Consider the following 18,987-nt stretch of genomic DNA (forward strand, 5'->3'; position numbering starts at 1 on the left):
AATAAATGAAATGATGATTACAATGCTGAAAAGTTGTCTGTATTTGTATTATTTAACTTATATGTAATTAAAAGAGAATTGTACAAGTATATCTTAGATACTAAAATATTGGTAACATTTAATTTGCCATGAACTGGTAATGATACATAAGGTAATACCATAAGAACAAAGTATCTTTATAGAAAAATAAATAAATATTAAATAATTTTAAAAAAAGGAAACTTGAAAAATTATTTGAAAGTATAGCTGTTACAATTAAAACAAACTCTAACTAAAATAAAACAAGTTCAACTATTGTAATAAAAAAATTAAATAAAACACTGACAGTAGAAAAGAATATGTTCCACTATTGTAGTGGCTTTAGAAAAGTAATCAAATATACAATAATATATTTTGTATAATAATATACAAAAAGTATATTGTTTGAAATAAGGGAAAGAGCACATGTATTACTGCCACATTCCCTGGGCGGTGCCCTGGCTTGGTTCGTTGCCATTTGGAGACTTGTACAGCTTCCAGTTTGTGCTGTCTGCCCGTGAGTTCTGGGTTTCTTGCTCCATATATGGAATTGGTTTGATTGCTTTTAATTTGTCAAGCAAAGCATATTTCTCAATATTTAACCAGTGCCAAGGCAGGAAACTAAAGTGGCTCAGGACCATTCCTGTTGCCACTGGTTTCATTACTGCTAGTCATGAATCTACAACCATGACATCTGCTGGACAATAAATATTATTACACCTAAAACAATTTGTCAGATCTCAAAACAGGTAATTAATAAATCAATATGGCAGACTACATTAATATTGAAACTTTTAGTAAGTTTTTTGCTAATACTATGAATTTTATTCTGCGAAGCTTATATGGATATGGTGATACTTCAATTTACTGGATATCGGGACTCAGTTTTTTCTTCATTTTATATCATTAAGAAAGAATGTGGCACTTTTAGGAATGATACAGTCTTTACAGACTAATAATAGCTAGTTGACAGGAATAATATCATTGAAAATAGTTAGGTAAAAAATTAATACTATTAAAAAAATTACATTAATTTGACATATGAGACTGAATCCATATCTAAGGGTACTGAGAAGTTATCTGAAATAATTTATACTTGAATTTGACAATCACAAGTTGTTAAAAAGTTATGATAGGTTAGCAGATAGAGTATCTCTCCAGGATGAATGGCAATCTTCATGCTATCTAAGTAGTAGGATGAGCTGTTATCTTTAAAGGAGAAGCTTCAGACCTTGGAATCACATGTGCAGAATGAGGAGGCTAGGTGCCTCAATAAAATCACTAGAAATATATACAGGCCAGGAGATTCGGGCTTTACAAATGATATTAGTAAAAAGATTTGAAATGATTGAGAAAATTATTGGAGCTGATGAACAGCAAAAAAAGACACAAGGGCAGTATTCAACATTACCAGTAGCTGTCAGAGATGACTTACCCAGGGTTTTAGCTTCCTATCCTGTGATCTACTATGACAAAGCATCAAATTCTAAAGGCCCAAAAGGATCCAAAAAGATAGATGAATACCTAAAGGAATGGGTGATCTAAAATAAATTAAGCAAGCTTTTGTAACTTATGGCTTGCATTCAGCATTTCTTAGGGGATAATAAAGACATGGTCTTCTGGTATCAAGGCAATACCACATGACTGGATTCAATTAGTTTCAGCAGTCCTGGATTGGCACCAATCCAATTTAAGTTAACTGGCACCAATTGAAGTTTAAATGTTATTTCAGGGAAGAGGCAAAAACTTTGAAACAGCAGGTAAAAGCAAAGGACTTGATACTTTCCATGTTCAAACTCTTGGTGAGGGCACTTATGCTGACTCACAGGTTAAAGCTCTTTACAATGAACAAATCTTGTCCCTATGCCACAAAGCAGCCTTAAATGCTTGGGACAAGATGCAAAAACCAGGAAAATAAATTTAATCATATACCAGGATTAAACAGGGCCAGAGAGAAGCCTTTAGTGACTTTTTACAAAGATTTACTAAGGCTGTACAAATAGAAGTAACAGGCACAAATACTGGACAAGTACTCATTGAATCTCCAGCTTTTGAAAATGTCAACTTAGAATGCAAAAAGCTACTTGGGCCTTTAAAGTTAGATCAGCACCTATGGAAGAATGGATCCTGCATAAGATTAACACTGAGACATTTGACTACAATACTGAATCTTGGGTAGGAGAAGCAATTCCCAAAAGAATCAGGAGATGTCAAAATGCCAAATGTTTTAATTGTGGTAGAGTAGGACATCTGAGAAGGGATTGTAGACAAAAAATTCCTAAGAATAATATATCCTGTGGGGATGGCAAAAACAGGAGGACTCAACCTTCAGGTATATGTGGAAGGTATGGTAAAGGCTGATATTGGACCAATGAATGCAGATTAATAAAAGACAGACAAGGCAACCTGATAACATAGGGAAATTCCTGGAGGAGTCTCTGGTAGGCCACCAAACCAAAAGTGGCCCAGTTATTCCCAGTCATTGTGAGGGACATGTTGCACCAGGAAAATTAGAAAAATCTAGAGCCTTCTGTAAAAGACCATACTGTTGTAGATAATGGCATAAAATGGAGGATAAGTCAAAAATTCCAATAAGAAATAGGAAACATATATTCTGGCAGACTTCTATAAATGATCAAAGACCAAAGCTAAGAGTGCATATAAATGGCATTGTAATTGTTGGTTTGATAGACACAGGTGCAGATGTGAGTATCATTACTCCAGAATCTTGGCAGCAAAATTGGCCTCTTCAAGAGGAAGATGTTCAATTACTAGGAATTGGAACCATATCTCAAGTTATACAAAGCACGAGATGTGTTTACTGAAATGGGCAAGAATGTAAGAGGGAAACTGAGGCCATATGTGGCTATTATTGCAGTAAATTTATGGGGTCATAACCTGCTACAGCAATGGAACACCCAGATTAATATTCCCACAGTCCCAGAAACTCATAATACTGGGAAAGATATTATAAAGTACTATACACAAAGGTCATCAGCCATTCAGGCTGTACAAGAACATAAAGAAACTAGCAAACATTTAGAGGTACCAACAGCCCTACCTTTAAAATGGTTAACTGAAAAACCAATATGGGTTAAGCAGTGGCCTCTAACTGAAGAAAAGTTGCAGGGTTTAGAACAGATGGTATAAGAGAAGCCAAATGCTGGACGTATAGAAGAATCACCGAGCCCTTGGAATTCTCCTGTATTTGTTGTTAAAAAGAAATCTTGTAAGTGGAAAATGGTGACAGATTGAAGAGCTGTCAATAAGGTAATTTAACCTATGAGCCCTCTACAACTGGAACTCTCCTGACTTCTCTATTACCAAAAGGACGGCCTCTTATAGTTATTGATCTGAAAGATTGTTTCTTCAGTATACCTTTACCAAAAAAAAGGATAGGGAATAATTGCCTTTACAGTGCCTACTTAAAATAATTCTCAGCCTACTTGGAGATATCAATGGACTATTCTCCCATAAGGAATTCTCAATAGCCTCTCTATGTGCCAATTCTTTGTAAGTCAGCCATTGGAAATAATATGTAAGCAATTTCCTAAGTCTATAATTTACCATTACATGTATGACATTTCGCTATCTAATTCAAACATAGATACTTTAGAAAGAATGTTTGAAGAAGTAAAGAAAGCTTTTAAAACAGGTTTGCAGAAAATTAGAAAACAAAGGGCACAAATTAGTAGAGACCAGTCGCAAACTCTTAATGACTTTCAACAGTCTATCTATGACTGACTGTTGGGATTACTCCTGATCTAATAATTCATTTAGACAAAAACCTTAGATGGTAATAAAGACTTGAAGAGTCGCAGAGAATTCACAGTTGAAGCAGAAATGGGATTGACAATTGTTGAAGAAAAATTACAGGAGGTACATGTGTACAGGGTGAATTCAAATCTTCATTTTATTCTAGTCATATTCTCTTCCAGAATTTCTCCTATGAGAATTTCAATGCAGAGGGATGATATTATCTTAGAATGGATATTTTTAACACAGAAACCAAGTAAAAAATTAAAAACTTGTGTGGAAAAGGTCTTTGAATTAATTATAAATGGCAAATTGAGACTTTGTCAACAATCAGGTATAGACCCAGTAAAAATTATACTGCCTTTTATTACTGATAAAATAAAAAAGTTATGGGAAGACAATAAACCATAGCAAATAGCTTGTGCTAATTTTTTTTGGAGAAATTAATAGGAATTATCCCAAAAGTAATAGACTTAACCTTATAAAGTGAACTTCTTGGGTTTTTCCCAAAGTGTACGTCATGTTCCAATAACTGCTTATTTTACGATATCAACAGAAAAAAACTGAATTATGATATGAGACAATTTCTGTTGTGACAAAATTTTATTTTGTCTAACAACTGACAGGAATTACCTGAACATATCCACAATCATGAGGTTTTTCTCCCAGCTGGTCCTCTGTCTGCATGCATGGGCCTATTTATTGTTTCTGTGCCAGTTCCTGATGTTGGTGCAAGTGTTTAATATTGTGAGACTAACACTTCCCTTCCATAATGGTACAGAGAAGATTGGTGTTTATGGAGGTTCTTCCTACATTAGAACTCTCCATGAAAGTTACCACAAGCCTTGAACATATACTGAATGAATCCCCAGTCTAACTACCCTATAGCTTTATCTAAAAGCCAAATGTTGAATGATGCTTGAATAACTTATCTTATAATCTTAGACAACATGGGAAGATCTATTTTTGCAAATTAAAAATCTGTATATATTCATCAATGAATAGACCCCAAGAATCCTCTTAATATTTTACTGGGAATCAAAGTTCACTGAGCTTTTAAGCAAGCATGTCTGCAGAAAATGCAGAATGTTCTGTTGGGCCTTCCAAGGAAGAAAAAGTTCTGAGAGCATGATGTGGAACAAGAGTTAGCAACACACCAACAAATGTTGGTTATGGATTCCAGTATGGATGGATATAATCTAGACCATGACACTCAGCCTGTTTTACCCTTTGAGGGTTCACCTCACCACGGAATTGGCCTTTCCCATACTCTTTGTCACATTTTCATCTACCAACAACTACTGAGGGCCTTACTTATAACTACAACACACATCTACCTTAGGGTTTGCTGTCATGGTATTCATTGCTGCATCATGATTATACCTTAGTCCCAATACTACATTTTGAATTCATTTCAAGGTTGTTGTGGATGTTAGCTTGCTGTCTAAAATCTCTTGTATCTTTAAGACAAAATGCAAATCTCATACTATGGTCCACGAATACCTGAAAATTTTAATTCCTGCTTTTATTTCTATCTCATTTTTATCCACTCTCCACAGTTCTGCCTGATGTGGCCTCAGCATTCTTTCTGTACCCCATGATTGTCATGTTCTTTCCATCCTTGAAGAACTTTACAGACTCCTCCCTCCAGGAAGGAACTCCTGGTCTTCCTTTGAATAACTTTTTCTTGTCAGTTGAAATAGCAGATCTTTAGAAAGAAATAAAAATTGAGAAAGAAAAAAATGTCTGGATCAATTTAAGATGTACTTATAAGAACCAGAGAAATGTCAAATACAAAAAAAAAATAAGCAGATGGGAAAGTGACAGTGGTCTGCATTGCAAGTAACAGCAGTGAGGAGCAAAGAAAATCCCTCCAATCACAACAGTAACAGGCTTTGCCATCTTCAAACATTGGTTAGTACTTTTGGTTTTATTTTACAACTTAGGAGACAGAGCCCACCTGGCTTACTGCTTCAAATACAGGGAATGAATGCTGTGTCCTGAAGCAAGAGTGATGGACATTCTGTAAAATCAGTGTTGAAACCAATGCTAGTTTCTAAGCAAAGTTAAAATTTAAAACTAGATTTTCAACTTTAGATTCTGGAATCCAGATATTTCATTTGTTTTGGATGCAGCAATCATCAAACTGAATGTTCAATCTCATGCTGTTTAGAATATTAGGCCATTGGTTAATTGTGAATTACATAAACATTCACCGATTTCGCTACAATGTTCATTCAGATATACTGACTACCCCAAAGTGATTTTTCTCCAGTCTGCTCCCTTCTCCCCTGTCATGGTAATCTGTGCTGAGACATTCTCTCTACTAAAATTAGGCAATATTTCCTATTCCTTACTTATTTCTTGAAATCTTTCAGGCAGTTGACATAGAAGTAAAGTAGAATATTTTTCTGAATGTGTGAGACTAAATTTTGAAATCTGTGCATTGATTCTTTCTATTTTTCAACACTGGTGGATTTTATTATAACAGGATCAGGGAAATATTTTCAGCTCATGTAAAAACACCAGACTTTCATTTTTCCTTCAAATCAAGCCTTTGAGCTTGTAGTAGTTGCATCACAACATGTACAAGCACCATCTTTTAATGAAATTCCTGTCCCATGGCCATCATCATCAGGATGGAAACACATCACCTCATTGCTGTAACGTTTTTAAAGACCATGGACACTTTTGACTCTCTCAAACATACATTAGCATTTCCTCATCATCTCATCACTTGCATTTTGTGGTTGTTTTTATATGAGACTAGCTACCTTCTGATCACTAAAATGTCAGAGTGAGAAAAAAAGTCATTTTATACAAGAATGAAAAAGTTAAATATTCTAGGAGTCAAAACTCCCACAGAAATCATTTTTAAAAAATCTGCAGAAGTGATTCTTCACTGAATGTACGCAGGTGACTACTGTCATTGTCAGTGGCAGTTAGAGATGCTGTGATAGGCATGTCTGGCAAAGTCACAACCCAAGCAGATATCCCCAGTTTGTACTTAAAGGAACATTAGTATCTCTTGATTTTGAAGAAAAAAACATAAATAACAAACAACAAGAAAAGTAACACAGAAAACTTTTGTCTGCCTGCAGAAATGTCTACATCTAGAATCTCTCTGTATAGCATTTTTCTCATTTCTACAGTGAAAATCAAGTGAGAAGTTGTTAAACCTTGTTTAACAAAAGAGCTCTTGCTGTGGCTTCATATTAATATACCACCATTCTTACCGTGAAAATTGTATCCAAGACGAAGACATGCATATGTGAATGCCAACTCTTCATCATACCAACAATTCGGTAAGCATTCTCCTCCCACAGGAATCCTGGAAGGCAATGAAAGATTAATAGATGATTTCAACTTAGCACACCTAACAGTTCATAAGCCTGTAGGGATGGATAAGTGATGTGACACTGTTAAAAATAATTTCTTTTTAAAAACTGGTTCCAAAATAGCATAAAATTTCAATCATAATTAATTTAAATAATTTAAAATCCTTTTTATGGTTGCTTGGATTACCTTTGGATAGTTGGGCTTAGTCATTTTGCTTTCTCTCTCTCTCTCTCTCTCTCTCTCTCTCTCTCTCTCTCTCTCTCTCGGTGTGTGTGTGTGTGTGTGTGTGTAGGTGTGAAGCATAGGTGAGGTGACCAGACTAAGAGAATTCTGGGAAGAGCAAAGACAGAGTGTCAGTCACCAGGTCAGCAAGATGAGAATGCCTTAATGAGAAAAGGTACCAAGCCATGTGGCTAAATGTAAACAAGAATTATGGGTCAATTTAAGTTGTAAGAGCTAGATAATAATACCCGTGAGCTTATCAGCCAAAGAGTTTATAATTAGTAAAGGCCTCTGTGTGTTTATTTGGGACTGAACAGCTGCAGGATCAGTAAAATAATGATGTCTTTTTAAAACTGATTTTAAAATAACATAACATTTCAAATTATAATTATCTGAAATAATTTTCAATCCCCTTTATGGTTGCTTCAATTACATTTGGATAGTTGTACTCAGTCATTGTGTTTGTGTATGTATTTGTACAAATGCACAATTGAATATCCAGGTGCTTGGGTGTGAAGGGACGAAAGAACAAATTCTGCTGCTCTTTGTTAAGTATGGTTTGACTTGTCTACCAAGACAGGCTCTCATGTTATGGAACTTCACAAGGAGGTGAAGCTGGTTAGGTAGGAATCCTCAGGAATCTACTGTCTTTGCCTCTCAGGATTCAGATCACAAACATTAATGATCACATCCAACTTTTTTCTGTGCAATATAAACATTGAGTTCAAGTCTTGAAGTTTCCCCAGTTCATACTAAATCTAAGGAGCCTCTTTCCCAACCATTTATTATGTACCGCTTAATAACCAATAAGGCTCCCAAGAACACATTCCTATTTTGACACTAAAGAGACTAACAGAAAAATCTTATACGTAAACCTCTATCTAAAAATTATTAAAAAATTAAAGATACTTGAGTGTTCAATACACACGTAGACATATATTTCTCTCAAGTCTCCTTTCAAACTGGAAATTGTTTTATCAATGATGAAATTCAGAGAAGAAATACATATAGCTTTTAAAAGAGAGTAAATATTGGTTCCTTAGATAAAAAGAAGAAACATGTAATTTCCTAAGTATAAGTTTAATAACTCTTGCCCTAGTGATGATGTAATATTGTATGTTGACACTATAATCATAGACATTCAATAAATGTTACTTTTCATTAAAATATATACTAATAGTCTTATTATAAATTATATATGGCTGTAAATTAAGAAAAAAAATTAGCCACCACTTTACTGGTATATGTATATACAAAAGCAATCAATGATTCTCTATAGAATATGGTATAGCAGGGACACTGACAGTGACTAGCATGTGTCCAAATAGCCTGATCTTCAATGACCTCTTTTGGGAACCAATTTACATCTTCCCAAAACTATTATTTTTCTGACCACTTCTAGAACTCTTAAAATTCTTTTCCTGGTAGTTTATGAATCATCCTTTGGTCAAGAGAGAATTTAATATCATAATTTTATTTTAAAGCAATATTTTCTCATTATACATGCCATACCAATCAGTTTTCACTCCCTTCCATCCTCCTGCTACCACCACTTTCCCCCCACTCCAAACTTCATCCACTCCTCAGAAGGTAAAGCTTCCCATGAGGAGTCAAATCTGACATTTTATTTTATTTTGAGGCCTGACAAAGGTCCTCCTTTCTATATCTAAGATGAGCAAGGTATCACTCCAAATAGAATGGGCTCCAAAAAAGTCAGTTCAATCACTAGCAGTAAGTCCTTTTCCCACTGCAAGTGACCTCACGGAGTACCCCAGTCATGCAACTGGCACCCACATTCAGATGGTCTTGTTATGTTCTATTCAGGTTACCCCACTATCAATCTGGACTCAGAGAGCTTCCACTAGCTCAAGTTCTTATGGGTATCCCCAGAATGATCTTGATCCATTTGCTTATACTATTGTACCTCCCTTATTTCCACTGTACTCTCAGACTTCATTCCAGTGCTGAGCTGTGTATCTCTGCATTTGCTTCCATCAGTTGTTGAATGAACAATGACAATTAAGGTAGTCATCAATCAGATTATATGTCAGATCAGGTACCCTCCCCACTATTGCTAGGAATCTTAACTGGGGTCATCCTTGTTGATTCCTGGGAATTTGCCTACTGCCAGGTTTTCAGCTAGCCCAAAAATGACTATCTCAATCAAGATATCCCTTTCCTTCCTCTCCTTCTCTGTCCTTCCCCAATCTTGGCCATCCCATTCCTTCATGTTCTCCTATCCCTCTCCTTCTCCCATTCCCAACCCCTCCCTCCCTCTTATTCTCCCTATGGTCCCAATTATCTCAGGAGACTTTGTATATTTCCCCTTCTCAGGATTTATGTGTTTTTCTTAGGTTTCTCTTTGTTAACTAACTTCTCTGGGGTCCTGGACTATAGGCTCATTATCCTTTGCTTTACATGTAATACCCATTTATTTCTGAGTACATACTGTGTTTACATTTCTGGGTCTTGGTTACCTCACTCAAGATTTTTTTCTAGTTCAATCTATTTGACTTTAAATTTCAAGATATCATTGGTTTTTACACCTGAATAGTACTCCATTATGTAAATGTACCACATTTTCTTTATAAATTTTTCAGTGAATAAACATCTAGGTTATTTCTATTTTCTGGATATTACAAATAATGCTGTAATAAACAAAGTTGACCAAATGTCTTTGTAGTGTGAGTATGCATCCTTTGGATATATGTCTAAGAGTGGTATTGCTGTGTGTTGAGGTAAATTGAGTCCCAATTTTCTGCGAAATCACCATACTGATTTTCAAAGTAGCTGTATTCATTTGCATTTCAACCAGCAAAGGAAATTTGCTGTTCCCTTTACTCCACACCCTCTCCAACATAGGCTATCATTGGTGTTTTTGATCTTAGGCTTTCTAATTGGGATAAGATGGTGCCTCATATTCATTTTGATTTGCATTTCCTTAGTGCCTAAGGATTTTGAGCAAAAATCTTAAGTGTCTGTAGGTCAGTTGATATTCTTCTGTTGAGAATTCTCTGTTTAGATATGTACCCTACTTTTAATTGGATTATTTGGTATTTTGGTGTCTAGGTTCTTCAGTTCTTTATATATTTTGGAGGTCAGTGCTCTATCTGATGTGGAGCTGGTGAATATCTTTTTTCATTCAATTGGCTGTGTCCTTTGTCTTACAGAAGCTTTTCATTTCCAGGAGATTCCATTTATAATTGTTACTGTCAGTGTCTGTGCTACTTATCTTATATTGAGGAAGTAGAATTCTGTGCTCATGAGTTGAAGGCTATGTTCCCCTTTCTCTTCTTTGAGGTTCAATGTCACTGGATTTATGTTGAATCCTTTGACCCATTTAAATTTGAGTTTTGTATGTGATAGAATTCTTAGTTGAAACCATCCATCCCTGTGCTTTTATTGTTATGTCCTCCTTTCCAATTCTCGTTTTTTTTAAATTTGAATATCTCTCTTTTTTTTTAAGTTTGGATAAAAGTTTGCCTATTTTGTTGATTTTCTCAAAGAACCAGTTCTTTGTTTTATTGATTCTTTGCATTGTTTTTCTTTGTTTCTGTTTTATTGGTTTTAGGCCTCAGTTTGATTATTTCCTGTTATCTGCTCCTCCTGATTAATTCTGCTCCCTTTTTCTAGAGCTTTCAGGTGTTCTGTTATGTGTGAGATTTCTAAACTTTCTTTATGTAGGTACCTAGTGCTTTGTGTGGGAGAATTGTCTGTATTCTGTCAATCATATTTTAATAAAACGCTGATTGGCCAGGCAGGCAGTATAGGCAGGAAAGCCAGACAGGAAGTAGGGGTGGAGCAAAGAGACTGGGAGTATTCTGGGAAGCAGGAAGCTTCCAGTTCTGCCCAGACCACCGGAGAGGAAAGATGAAAGCTGCCCCACTGGAAAAGGTACTGAGCCATGTGCTAACGTAGATAAAGATAATGGGGTAACATAAGTTATAAGAGTTAACAAGAAGCCTGACGTAATGGGCCAATCAGTTTATAATCTTATGGAGTCTTGTGTGTGATTTTCCTTGGGAGTTGCCGGCTTTGGGGTACCGGGCGGGACAGAAACCCCAACAAGCCGGCCCCTCATGTTACAAGTGCTATGGACTTTCCTCTTAGAACTGTTTTTATAGTGTCATCCTATGTTCTTGGCTATGTGGTACCTTCATTTTTATTGAATTCTAGAAAGTTTTAATTTCTTTTTTTTTTATTTCTTCATTGACCCAGGAATGATTAAGTTGAGAATTGTTCAGCTTCCATTAGTTTGTAGGCTTTCTGCTATTGCCAATGTTGTTGAATTCTAACTTTAAGTCATGGTAAACTGATAAGATATGGGGCTATTCCAATTTTTTGTAATATGTTGAGGTTTACTTTGTTATTAAGCATGTGGTCAACTTTTGTGAAGATTCCATGAGGTGCTGAGTGGAAGGTGTATTCTTTTGTGTTTGGATTCTATAGCTATCCTTTGAGTCCCTTTTAGTCATGACATCTATTAGTTCTCTTATTTCTCTGTTAAGTTTCTGCCTGGAAACCTGTTCATTGATTAAAGTGAAGTATTGAAATCTCCTATTATTAGTGTGTGGGATTTATGCTTTAGTGCTGCTTCTATTTCATTGGGGTTTAGAAGCTCAGAATTGAGACATCTTTTTCATTGATTTTTTCCTATGGTGAGTATGAAGTGTCCTTCTCCATCTGGTTTGATTAACTTTAGTTTAAAGCCTATTTTGTTAGATATTTGGATAGTTACACACACTTGTTTCATAAGTTTGTTTCTTTGAAAAACATTTTCTCAATGCTTTACTCTGAAGTAATATCTGTCTTTAAGTTTGAAGTGTGTTTCTTATATGCAACAGAAGTATGGATCCTGTTCTTTGCATCCAATCTATGAACCTATGCCTTTACATAGGTGAATTGAGTCTACTGATATTGAGAGATATTCATGACCAGTGATTGTTAACTCCTGTTACTTGAGGGGTCAAGTACAAGTGTGTTTCTATTTTTTTTTTTTTTTGTGGTTTGCTGGTGTGAGGTTATCTGCTCCCTTTTTTTTCATGGGTGCAGCTAACTTCCTTCAGTGGAATTCTCCTTATAGTACTTTCCATAAGGCTAGATTTGTTTATAGGTATTGCTTAAATCTGGTTTTGTCATAGAATATCTTGTTTTCTCTGTCTATGGTAATTAAAGCTTTGCTGGGTATAGGATTCTAGGTTTGCCTCCATCATCTCTTAGTGTTTGCAACACATTTGTCCATGACCTACTGGGTTTCAAAGTCTCCATTTAGAAGTAGGGTTCAATTCCAATAGATCTTTCTTAATATGTTACTTGACCTCCTTTTTCCTTTGTACCTCCTATATTTTTCCTTTATTCTGTATTTCAGTGTTTTGATTTTTATATTTTCAGAGATTATATATATTTTAGGAGATTATTTTTTTGGTTAAGTCTATTTGGTGTTCTGTAAAGTTCTTGTACCTTCATAGGCACATCTTTTTTTGGTTGGCAAAAGTTTCTTCTATGATTCTGTTGAATATATTTTCTGTGACTTTGAGCTGCATTTCTCCTTCTATGCTTATTATTTTTATATTTGATCTTTTCCTGGTTTCCCTGATTTCTTGGATGTTTTGTGTTAATAATTTGTTGGATTCAACATTTTCTTTAACAGATCAATCTATTCCCTTTATCATATCTTCATCTCCTGAGGTTTTCTCTTCTTTGTCTTGAATTCTTTTGGGTATGTTTTTATCTGTAGTTCCTGCTAATTTAATCAGATTTTCCATTTTCATAATTCTTTCAGTTTGTGTTTTTTATTGCCTTTATTTCAATTTCCAAGTCTTGAATTATTTCAACTATTTGCTTCACCTGTTTGATTTTTTTTGTTTTCTTCGCATTCTTTAAAAGATTTATTGATTTCTTCTAATTTTTGTTTGTGTTTTCCTCGATTTCTTTTACTGATCTTTTTTATTTCTTTTCTAAGGGTCTCCATTATCTTCATATTGTTATCTTTAATGTCATTTTCTTCTGCTTCTCCTGGGTTAGGATTTTCAGGTCTTCCAATATTAGGACCACTAAGTTCTGTTGTTGCCATCTTGCTCCTTAGGTTGTTGAATGTATTCTTATATTTGTTACTACCCATCTTCTCCTCCAATTGGTGCATGTGGTGCTTTGATCTCTGGGTTCAATCCTTGTAGTGGGTGTCTCTGTCTCAGGGATCCTTTGTTGGGTCAAATGTCCCTTTTGCTGTCTGTATCACAGGGTCTTCAAGGATGGGAGTGGTTGAGGGTGGAATGGAACTTGTAGATTACAGGGTCTGATGGTGGGTTCTGTAGCTACCTGCCTGTAGAAGGCCTTGTCCAGCTGAAGGACTGGTTACTTGCTCCTTTGTCTGCTCTGTGAACTTGCAGCCTGTGTCTAGTTATTCATGGGGAATAGGTAAGTTTTGGGGTGGAGTGGAGTTGTAGATTACAGATTCAGAGGTGAGGGTGCTGGAGTAGTCAACTACCTGCCTGCTGGCAGAATACTGCAGCCAAGGTTGGTGGGGAAAGGTCCCAGGGTTTTGCCTGAGGCCTAGAGCCTAGAGACTGAGCTGTCTAGCTGGTTAACTGGTCACTCACCCCAGATCATAAGTTTTACTATCTAGTTTACTTTCCAGATTTGTTTCTCAATGGCTATTGAAGAGATGACTTCCAAAGAATTTACCACTATTTTGGTTAGGGATTCTATTGCTGTGATGAAACACAAAGTTGGGGAAGAAAGTGTTCATTAGCCTTGCGTTTCAACATTGTTGTTCGTCACTGAAGGAAATCAGAACAGGAACTCTAACAGGGCAGGAGCTGATGCAGAGGCCATAGAGGGGATCTACTTACTGATTTGCTTCCCATGGCCTGTTTCAGTCTAACTTCTTATAGAACCCAGGACCAGCACTAATCACTAAATGAAAAATAAAATCTCACAGTTGCATCTCATGGAGTTATTTTATCAATTTAGACTCATTCCTCTCTAATGACTCTAGTCTGTGTCTAGTAGATATACAAAAATGTACAACTGCCTTATCGTGGACTCTGAGGACACTACACTCATACAGTATATACTCACATAGACATACAAACATGTATACAAATCAAAATCAAAGTGATTTTAAAAAAACACTATAATGTAGAACCCAAACTACAAACAATGGAAAGTTTTGGGCCATTGAGACTGCATAGTGTATGAGATGGCTTGTTATCAAGCCTGATGACAGGAATTGTGTTTTTGGCATTGTAATTATAGAGTGAAAGAACTGACTTCAACAAATTGTTCTCGATACTCCTCAAATGCAATTTGGTACACAAGCCCCCTTTCACAATACCAGATAAACAGATAAAAATAAATACATACATGCATACATACACACAGAGAGACAGAGGCAGAGAGAGAGAGAGAGAGAGAGAGAGAGAGACATTTTTAAAGAAAGGGGCAGGGAGAGAGAGACATTTTTAAAGAAAGGTTTTTGTTATTATTCATAATATTCACTAAAATACCATCTAAATTGTGAAGCTAAAAGAAGCCAATTCTCCAAAAATTTTGTTAGTGCTTCCCCCAGAAACCTCTGGAAAGGTCACTTAGATGAACTTCAAGGATCCTTATAGTCTAAATGTATTCATAACTTCACTCAGTAATCAGGATGTAAATGGATAGTTTCTCCATAGATGCCTAAAAATGGACAGAATGTCTGTATTTGAAAGCACCAATGTTTCAGAATAAATATACAGGAAGAGCTGTATCTAGTGTTATATCACTAAGCTACAATATATGAAGTACTGGGTTTAATCCTGAATACTTACAGAATTAACTTCTATGTTTACCATTTCCACACAGCTCAGAAGCCACTTTCTGAACACAAATTCTATCTTAACTTCTGTTGACAGGAGCTAACCTAGTGCTACACATTCTCTTGACAAAAGAAGGGCAACTTTCTCTCTTTGTGGTTATCAGTATCAGCAATGGTATCGCAATATATTTGCTGGGTCTCCATCCACTTGAATCTTATGAGCATTTCCCCAAAGTCCTCCCCTCTTACATTTCCAAATATTTAGTACTTTTCTTTATAAATTTACAAAGTTATAAGTCATATAGTAATTGATGCCAAGATAAATATCTTTTAAATTGCAGTATTTGTAAATAATGTCGGTAAATTGAAGTCAATCAAATCTATTGTCCCAAAAGAGAAATAATTTGGAAGGCAAAACTGAATTCATTGCTAGGAGCACTGTGCCTTAGCACAGCAAGAACTACCTATTTAGTCATAGCATGATGGGGTCATCCTCTTGACATTTTCTAGTCAGAAAAAAAAAAACATTAAAGAGTAAGGAACCAGGCAGAGAGTAGCAATCTAGGATCAGAAAATATCATTTTAAGTTCCCAAAGGAAGAAAAAAATGAAGGCAAAACAAGCAATATTTGAAGAACTACTGGTCAAGAGTGCTTATTGTTTTTAACTAATTGAATAAGCTTTAGATTCAATCATTCTCACGTAACAAACAAATATAAAAGAAAACAAGCAGATTTGTCATAGTAACTGCTAAATAAAACAAAATATTACTATTCCTTTAAAGTGGTAACAATCAACAATAACAAAACTGAGAACTCACTTTTCATTGAAAATTATAGAAGCCAGAGCACAGTGTTGGAACATATTTTAAATAAAAAACAAACAAACCAAAACCAAAAATACCTGTCACCCTTGTTATTCAGATTTCAAAGCATATTATAAATTAAGGGGAAAATACAGTTATTTCAGACCAAACAGAAAACTTCAGGAAGGAATGACAAAATAAGAAGTGTGTTGATGAACCTGCATTTACAAATTGGATCACTTGAGGTCCTCATAAATTCATTATTCAAATGCTTAGTTGCCAGTTGGTGGACTGTTGGGATGTACGAGAAGATATGGGCCTATGGATAAGGACACAGTTCTCAGATGCTCAGATACTTATCCAGCACCATTCCAACCTTCCTGCAACCATACTCCATGTCATGTGAACTAACCCTTTGAAAATGTAGGTAAGCATTCAATGAATCTTTTTGTAAGAGTTACCTTGGTCATGGTGTGGCTTTCACAGTAATAGAATAGTAACTAAGATAGAAGTTGGTACCTAACCATGACTTATTGGATGAATATGGAAGACTTTGTGACTTTGGACTAGAAACTGTTGAATACTTAAAGTAGGGATTGTATAGGCAATTGAATGAGCATGCACAATGATTCTCAGAGTGATATAACCTGAAGCATTCCAGCTCAAGAAGTTTAAGAGGGAAAGAATATTAGCAGCTGAATTAGAGAACATTGTAATATTTTAGCAAAGAATATGGCTACTTCTGGCCCTTACCTAAAAATCTGCCTTAGACTAAATCAAAGAGTTTTGGGTTAATGGCATTGGCAGAGAAGATTTCAAAACAACCTAATGTTAACTGTGCCACATGACTATTAGTGATTACTTTTTGCAAAGCTATCATGAAAAGGAGTAGATAGCTCAAAAAGAAATACAAAATGTGCAGGTCCTGGACAAAAACTTACATGTTGGAGCCAAGTTCAGTGCTCAAAGAGATAAAAAGTTTAAAGAAAAAAAATTGAATAAAAACAAGACTTCATGAATCTAAGCTTCCAATTTGTGAAAAGCAATTAAAGTATATGTAGCAAGTTAAACATCAATAACTGAAAGAGTATACAAATACAGTAGTAGAAATACCCAAGTTCTGGCAAGAAGAATGTGGCTTCAGTCACGTGGTTCTCATTCTAAAGTTAAGAATAACAGGAGTTATGGGATCGTTTTCTGCATGGAGGAAAAATAACATTGCATGAAATTCTGAAGGTGAAACCTAGATTTTGGTGGCAACTTCAAGGTGTTGGAGATACCAGAATTGTGACAATGAGTGCTGATAACAATTTAAGAGATAAAAGAATTTTGTAGTCAACAAAGGTATAATGAGTTGGAGATAAGAAGAACATGTTGACATCAGACATGGAGACCGCAGAGTGTAGAGTTTGTCTTGTGGATTTTCAGGCTTGCTTTGGTCCAGTATTCCCTTCCCGCTTGTTTAACATATTCTTTATATTTTGGTTTGACCTTTATATAACTGCCTGACCTTTATCATATAATTCTGTCTTTTCAACAGAACTGTAAGTGCTTTGTTTCATACTACTTACAACAGTTGACTTATAAAGCATTCACACAGGATGGGGCTATTAAGCATTCCCTGTTTGAGGATAGTCTGTTGATATCTCCTAGTAGGCTGAGAATTATAAGTGGGCACTGTAAATGCAACATTTTCTATTTCCTTTTCTTGTAAGGGTGTAGTGAAGAAACAATATTTTAATCAATATCTATAAGAGGTCATCCTTTAGATAACATGGAAGGCAAAGGAATTCCAGATTATAGAGGAGTCATAGGTTCATTTATCTTAGTGACAGCTCTTAGATAGGTTACCATTCTCTACTTTCCAGATTTTATTTTATAAACAAGTACAGGAGAATTCCAAGGGCTGGTTGATTCTTCTATATGGTGAGCACCTATTAGCTTCTGTATCAGTTGTTCTAAAGCCTGTAGTTTCTCTTCTGTTAAAGGTCATTATTTAATCCATACTGGTTTCTCTTTTAACCATTTTAAAGTTAGGGCTCTAAAGGTTTACTAGTTGCTTTGTTTTCTTGTACAGCTTAGCTGGCTGGTGACTTTTGCCTATAGTACCTTATAATGGTAATTTTAAGGTAATTACGAAGGAATGTAAAATTGGATATTCTATTACTGCAGCAGGTAATGACCTCATAAATTTACTGTGATATGAGCCACATATGGCCTCATGAGCCTTCCCTCTGTCCTTCTGGCCCTATGCATTCAATCAATCTCATGCTTTGTTTCACTTGATATAGGGTTCCAATTCCTAGGAATTGAACATCTGCCTCTTGAAGTGGCCAATTTGAATGCCAAAATTCTAAAGTAATGATAGTCACATCCACATCTATGTTCACAAATCCCTCAATTACAATGTTATTTATATGCATTCTTAGCTTTGATCTTGGATCGTCTATAGAAAACTGCCAAAATATACCCTTCCTATTTTCATTGGAATTTTTGATTCATCCTCCATGTTTATTTCATCGTTCAGACAGTATGTTTTTTGTTTTGTTTTGTTTTACAGCAGGCAAGGGATATTTTCATCTTCCAGGTGAGACATGTTCTCCACAGTGACTGAGAATGACTGGATCATGTTTAACTTGGGGACCTGAGAGAGGCCCCTCAAGGGGTTTTCTGATGGTATCAGGATTATATATCTGTCTTTTGTTGGTATACATTTGTTGGTCCAATGTTGGTGTTTGCCACATATTCTACATAATCCAGAAGGTTAAGACTTCTACTTTTGTCATTTCCAGAGGAGACATTATTTCTAGGAATTCTACAATCTTTTCTCAGTTGTCCTATTCAACCACAATTAAAACATTTGTCATTTTGTGTGGGAGTCTGCGTTTCTCAATGGATACCCACGCCCGACCCAGGCTGCGCGCTTCCTGAACTCGGGCCCACGAGAAGGGACATTGTCCTGAGGGTTGGGAAAGAAGACACACACACAAAGAAACCCTGCTCATCTACAAGAGTAAATGGCAACTTTATTAAACTCAAGTCAGATATTT

General features: G+C 35.7%; 1 pseudogene; it reads left to right on the top strand.

Moving 5' to 3' along the window:
* Nucleotides 1-18,987, top strand: part of LOC125412124 (mediator of RNA polymerase II transcription subunit 13-like) — a 41,901-nt pseudogene that overhangs the window by 14,965 nt on the left and 7,949 nt on the right.

Source organism: Myodes glareolus, chromosome 20, assembly GCF_982192425.1.
Source record: "Myodes glareolus chromosome 20, mMyoGla1.1, whole genome shotgun sequence".
NCBI lineage: Eukaryota > Metazoa > Chordata > Mammalia > Rodentia > Cricetidae > Myodes > Myodes glareolus.